Source organism: Phascolarctos cinereus, unplaced genomic scaffold, assembly GCF_003287225.1.
Source record: "Phascolarctos cinereus isolate Bilbo 61053 unplaced genomic scaffold, phaCin_HiC Scaffold_5;HRSCAF=322, whole genome shotgun sequence".
NCBI classification, from domain to species: domain Eukaryota; kingdom Metazoa; phylum Chordata; class Mammalia; order Diprotodontia; family Phascolarctidae; genus Phascolarctos; species Phascolarctos cinereus.
In genome coordinates, this window is record NW_027555958.1 from 214,159,873 (window position 1) to 214,166,042 (window position 6,170).

At 36.5% G+C, this 6,170-nt stretch overlaps 1 pseudogene; it reads right to left on the bottom strand.

Annotated features, from left to right (window-relative positions):
* Positions 1 to 576: 576 nt before the first annotated feature.
* On the bottom strand, positions 577 to 3,808 carry LOC110217946 (eukaryotic translation initiation factor 3 subunit H-like; annotated as a pseudogene).
* Positions 3,809 to 6,170: the final 2,362 nt, after the last annotated feature.

Here is a 6,170-nt window from a genome sequence, read left to right on the forward strand (position 1 = left end):
TTTAAATAAGTAAATATGCTCTTTCTGATAGTCTTGAGTACAGGCCTTATGACTACCACTTAGTCTTAAAATGTTGCTGGGCTACACTGGCCATCAAGGGAATGAAAGAGTTTCCATCTTCTACTAGCACAACATAGCATTTTGATATTCTCTTTGGCTACTACCTCTTATGAGTCTACTAATCCATCATTCAAATCATCAAACAGCTATTTTTTAATGTTAAAAACAAATTTTATTTTTATACTGCCAAAATGAGCCAATGATATCTAATGAGTATTGTCACTTTCCTTAAGAAAATTACATTTCTTGAAAGAGCCATCTGCAGATAATCTCAGAGTACATATCAGGCACCCTATGTGTTTGGTTTTTGTTTTTCTTTTTTTAGGCAATTGGGGTTAAATGACTTGCCCAGGGTCACACAGCTAGTAAGTGTCAAGTGTTTGGTCTGAGGCCAGATTTGAACTCGGGTCCTCCTGACTTCAAGGCCAGGGCTCTATCCACTGCACTACCTAGCTGCCCCTCAGGCACCCTATCTGGAAACAAATTATTGTACCAGGTGTCATGGATTTCCTCTTTCTAGTTGTTGTATTCTTGGGGAGCCTAAGCCATGAAGAATTTGCCCAAGTTCTTTGCAGTGAACTCTTTGATGTTCTAGCATAAATGTTAGTTACTTTGGCCTGCAATTAGCAGTGAATCCATCCTGGCAGGTGTCTGAGGAGATTGGAAGAACATGGAGGTGTTCTCTTCAGGGAGAGGAGGTTGTCCTCAGCTCTTATGCTGTAAATTCTCCTACTGACTTCATTGCTGATAGTGGTGTTTCTGTTGCTGCTACTTAAATGGTGTTTCTCCTATAGATGTTATATTTAACTACATCCTGGCTCATTTCATCCACTCTGTCCATCAACAATTGCAGGCTTTTCCCCAGATGATTAGTGCTGGCTAGACTGAGTAATTCATGTTTATCTGCCACAGCTGATTTCTTTTCTAGTTCCCACATTAGTAAGTTGATCAGATGTGATTTTTAAAATTATAATTGGCATATCTTTAAACATGTGCTCAAAGGTGATGTTTGCCTTTTTCAATGCTTCAGGAGAAAAATCTCTTTACAAACTTCCATCAGTTTAGGAGTGAGCCTGTATGCCTTAAATGATGGAGACCCTTAAGCAGTTTTTGTGGGATCATAAGTGATCCCATCTCTTCAGTTGTATGTTGGTAACTGAATTGGGAATCCAGGACAGCACAGGTGACAAAAGAGGCATATTATGTAGACTGTTGCCAACTAACATGAAGATGATCAATATTTGTATGATGAAGACTGTGCATAATTTCCATCTGATATCAGAATTCATCAAAATCAGCACCATTTTCCGTGTGCTGGGGAAAGGGGAAACAATTGGGGATTTCAAGTCTGTCTTCCACTTCCAGACCCAAAAGTACCATTTGGACAGCTTTATTTCCCTGTCCTTCTTCTTGGTGGTGTTTAATAATTTTCAAAACAATCAGTTCTTTGATATTCACTTGTTTCATGGACGAATCTCCCAAGCTGCCTTTCCCAGAAGTCTAAGTGGTGGAGGCCTGGCTGATACCTTCTCTATTGGGATGCCATCTTAGTGGAAGAACTGGAGGAAAGAGCCAAGCATCTATTAAGTGCCACTATGTGTCAGGAAGTATTATAGGGAGTGGAGATACAAAGGCAAAAATGAAATAATAGCACCTATTTTCCAGGGTTGTAGTTAGGTGAAAATGAAATAATATTGATAAAATGCTAAGCATAATGCCATAAACATAGTACATACTTAATATACATATATTTCCTTCCTAATAATAATATTAACAATAAGAAACTAGTATTTATATAAATTCTCAATTTTTGCAAAGTGCTTTAAAAATACTGTATCATTTTATCATTACAACAGTCCTGGGAGGTAGATAGTATTATTATTCCTATTTTACAGATGCAAAAAATGAGGAAGATAGAGGCTAAATAATTTGTCTAAAGTCGCACAACTAGTAAGTGTTTCAGGCTAAACTCAAGTTTGAATTCAGGTCTTCCTGGATCCAGGTCCAGCACTCCATCTACTGAACCATCTAGCCATTCCTGACTAAAGAGGCTTACCTTTTATAGGAGAAAACATATACAAATATAAGAATGGGTATTTGACCTAGGAATTCACCAGAATAGGGAACTCTCATATGAGAAATCTCCCTCTACCAACACAGGTCAGCACATTTTTTCTGCTACTTAAAACCTTAGAGTTGCTTTAGAGTAAGGAGAGCTAAGCAAGTGGTCAGAATCATCCAGCCAATATACATATAAGAAGCAAGACTGCTCCTAGCCCAAAGGCCAGCTTTCTATCTACTATACTTCACTGTCCTAATTCTTACATATAACTATATACAAATGAATAAAAGGCAATTTAGGGGATGAGATATTTGTGGATTTGGGTAATTAGATGCTTAAGGAAAAGACATTTTAAAAATGTACCAGCTAGCATATTAGCTAAGCATTTTAAGTGTTTTGGATGTTATTGGGAAGGTGAAAAATTGAGTCACATCCGTTTGGGGATATAGACTTAGCAGTAAAGCTGGGTCACAAAGCATGAACATTTGGTAACATAGTGTTTAAAATACCAAATTACTTTCTAGAATGGTTGGATCTATTTAAAGGTCCACTAAAAATTCATCAATGTGCCTGTTTTCCCACAGCCCCTCCAACATTTATCATTTGCTTTTTTATCATTTTCGACAAACTGATGGGTATGAATCTCAGAATCTGTGTAATCTTAGAATTGTTTAATTTGCTTTTGCCTAATTAGTAGGGTTTGGAATCATTTTAGCTTGTGTTGCTTCCCTTGAGAACCATGTGTTCATATCCTTAGACCATTTATCAGTTAGGAAATGGTCCTTTTTACAAAATTGAATCAATTCTTTGTATATCTTTGAAATGAGACTTTTCTCAGAGAAACTTTCTTCAAAGACTTTTCCCTAGTTGTTTCTTGTTTAATCTTAAGTAATTTGTTTTTTTTTGTTCAGAGTTTTATGTTTTGTGTAGTCATAATTATCCATTTTATTTTCTATGATCTTCTCTATCAAAACTAATGAACAATCTATTGCAATAATTCAACTGATGAAAGTCTAAACTAGTTTGTCATCCATGTAAGCTGAGAAATGATATTGAATGTAAATGTGTGCTTGTTACTATTGTTTATAAAAAAATAAAGATGCATATAAAACACCAAGATATCCTCTGAATTATGCCAATACCCAGAGGTGTCTATTTTAATCTGAATTATGTTTTACATAGTTTTGCAAAAGATTCTTATAACAAATCTCAATACACTGAGAAACAAATATTTACAAGTTGTATCATGGCTCAGAGGATTTCATTCTTTCATTCTTTCTCTGTGTTTCCCTCTCTTTTGCTTTGGCCCAAATCAATTTACCTTTTCTTTTACCTTTGTTAAGTTCTTTTGAAAATAGCTTTAATTTAGTTCTTTCTATAAGATTAAAAGAGATAGAGATGAAATAAATTTTAGAGATAATTTAGTCTACCTCCTCATTTTAAAGATGAGAAACTGAGGCCCAAATAAGTTAATTGATTTATTGAAGGTCACAGAGGTCACACAGGAAGTAGTAGAACTGAGTTTAAACTAAATGGCCTGTAACTTCCCTTTCAAATCCGATATTCCAACTTTTTTTTTAAATATTGACTGAAAAGTGGAAGAAAGGAGGAAAAGTCATACAAAATTTGTGTCTCTCCTGCCTCCTATTCACCACTTACCTCCCAATTTTCTTGTTTTTGATTCATTGTATATTACAGCATCAGAAGTAGGACTTGGGTATAGGCATTTATATAGCACCTACTATGTATACCAGGTACACTAAATGTTTTTCAAAGAAGGACAAGAATGGTTGGTTTAATTGAAATGGAATTAGAAATTTTTCACTTATTGTTCACTCAAATATCCTCTACTACATTTGCAGCATTTGTTCTTTATTCTGCCAGTGGGTTTACCATTTATCTCTCTCTTTTTATTCATATTATTAACATAAAGACTTACTGGAGTATGAAGGAGAAGAAGCAGAAGACAAGCAGTAGAAGAAGAAGATGGAGGAGGAGGAGGAGGAGGAGGAGGAGAAGAAGAATTTTTGAGGGCTTTAGAATTATTTTTTAAAAAGTCAGGGATTAAATTTGGAGAGGGGAACTTTGGGACCACTTGAACAGAAATTGGAGGAGGAGAAATAAGTTTCACAAAGGGCTAGAAGTAAAGGGACTGGATTCAAGCTGAATGAAGATTTGAGTAGAAAGACTTAAGGAGAAGGAGGAGTTATAGAAGGACCTGAGGAGAAGGAACTGAAATGAAGGAATATAAAGACTTGAGAAGAAGAAATTTTATTAAGAAAAGTTGAGTCTAGTAAGACAAAGGAAGGAAATTGGGCTGTGAGTATCAAGGTGTTAACTAGATAAGAAGATATTAAGAATGTGAGAAATAAAATGGTAATTTGAGTTGAAGATCACCATAAACTTTTTGCAACTGTAACTCTCCAAGTGATCTACTAAAAAGAAGGGGATAAGGGAGAACCTGAAGATTTTATTTCCGGTGAATATGGAAAGCAGATAGTTTACAGTGATCTGAAGGAAATATGCAATGTTTCTCTTTCTGTCATCTCCAAGTGCCCTATTTATGTTAAAATGAAAATTGACCTCCCTCCAAGAAGAGGGGGAAAAAGACTTGAGAGAAGAAGAGAGAAAAGAGAGGGAGAGAGAGAGAGAGAGAGAGAGAGAGAGAGAGAGAGAGAGAGAGAGAGAGAGAAAGAGGGAGAGGGAGAGAGTTGTCAAGACAACTCAGAGAAGAGAAAATAAAATAAGCATGTAACTTAAGCCCCAAAGTCAATTGGTGTGGAACTGTCTCCTCATTGGCAAAAATCAATGCCTTGTATCTTCATGAGGAGCACAGCAGAGTTGGCAGGAACAGGAAAGAGGAGAAATCCTCTTTATTTATGAGTAAAATGGAGGCCATAGCCCCTGTAGTAAAGAGATACCATAGATCCAAAACTAGTATTTTCTCTGGACATGAACTATGTCCCTTAAGAGATCAATCTTGGGTTGGACTTAGGTTAACTTGGATTGGACAAGAAATAGGGATGCAAGAAGGCCCCTGAGCCAAAGTAATGTCTGATAGACTATAGAAGATAACTGCAAAGGCAGTGGATAAACTTACAGAGGCAAGGCCAGATGTTACCTGGCATAAATGTATACAAACTTTGGCTGAAATATTTGAAGACAGTGGATCAGAAGAACCCTCTGTTAATTTTTTCTCTAATGTTTTGCATTGCAAAAGTGAAAAGCTTACTGAGTTCCTTCTCAAGGTGAAGGAACATGTGCAGAGAGTGACACAGATAGGTATTGTGGATCCTGAGAATGCAGAAAAAATTGCACTGTAAATATCATCCTAAAGTTTGGTAAATGAACCTGGTGCAGTTTTCAGAGCTATGCAGACAATAGAAATCATTGCTAAGAATGTCAGAGTTGAGACAGATAGATACTCCTGAGTTCAAGGAGCAGTATAATCCTTGAAGTTTAGCCCAAGCAAGTTGTAAGCCTTCTTGAGTGTGGGCCTAGAAATAAAGCAAAACAACAGTACCACCAGTGCTAAACTGTAGTCATAGAACCTGATAGTCATGTAAGAGATGGAGCAATGCAAAATCTTATTCTCCTCAGAGAGGTAGAGGAAGAAAAAAATAAAGTATATAAAAGCCTACAGAAAAACTCCTCCACTTCAGAATCATCAAAATAACATCCACTTTTTTATAATTATGGATTAGATGTACATGCTTATATTGGATGGTCTAGTAAAGAGAATGCAGCCTTGTTCAAGAGATCTTCTAATTTAACTTTGGGACCCTGGAGTGGCAGGGAGGAGGTCACCCTGGGCCCCAAATATAGCGACATTGGCTTTATCATCAATTTGTTATGATTTTATTCCACATGGACTTATGTTACCTCATGCAGAGGTGATGGGGGAAAATGAGAAGTTGCTCTGCAATATTGATGTGGACAATGGATCTCAGGTTACCATCATTTTCCAGTCTTTTTATAAGAGTGATAAGAGCTCATGACAGGGCTTGGACTTGATGGTTTGAATGATAAAGATTATCCACACCTGGGG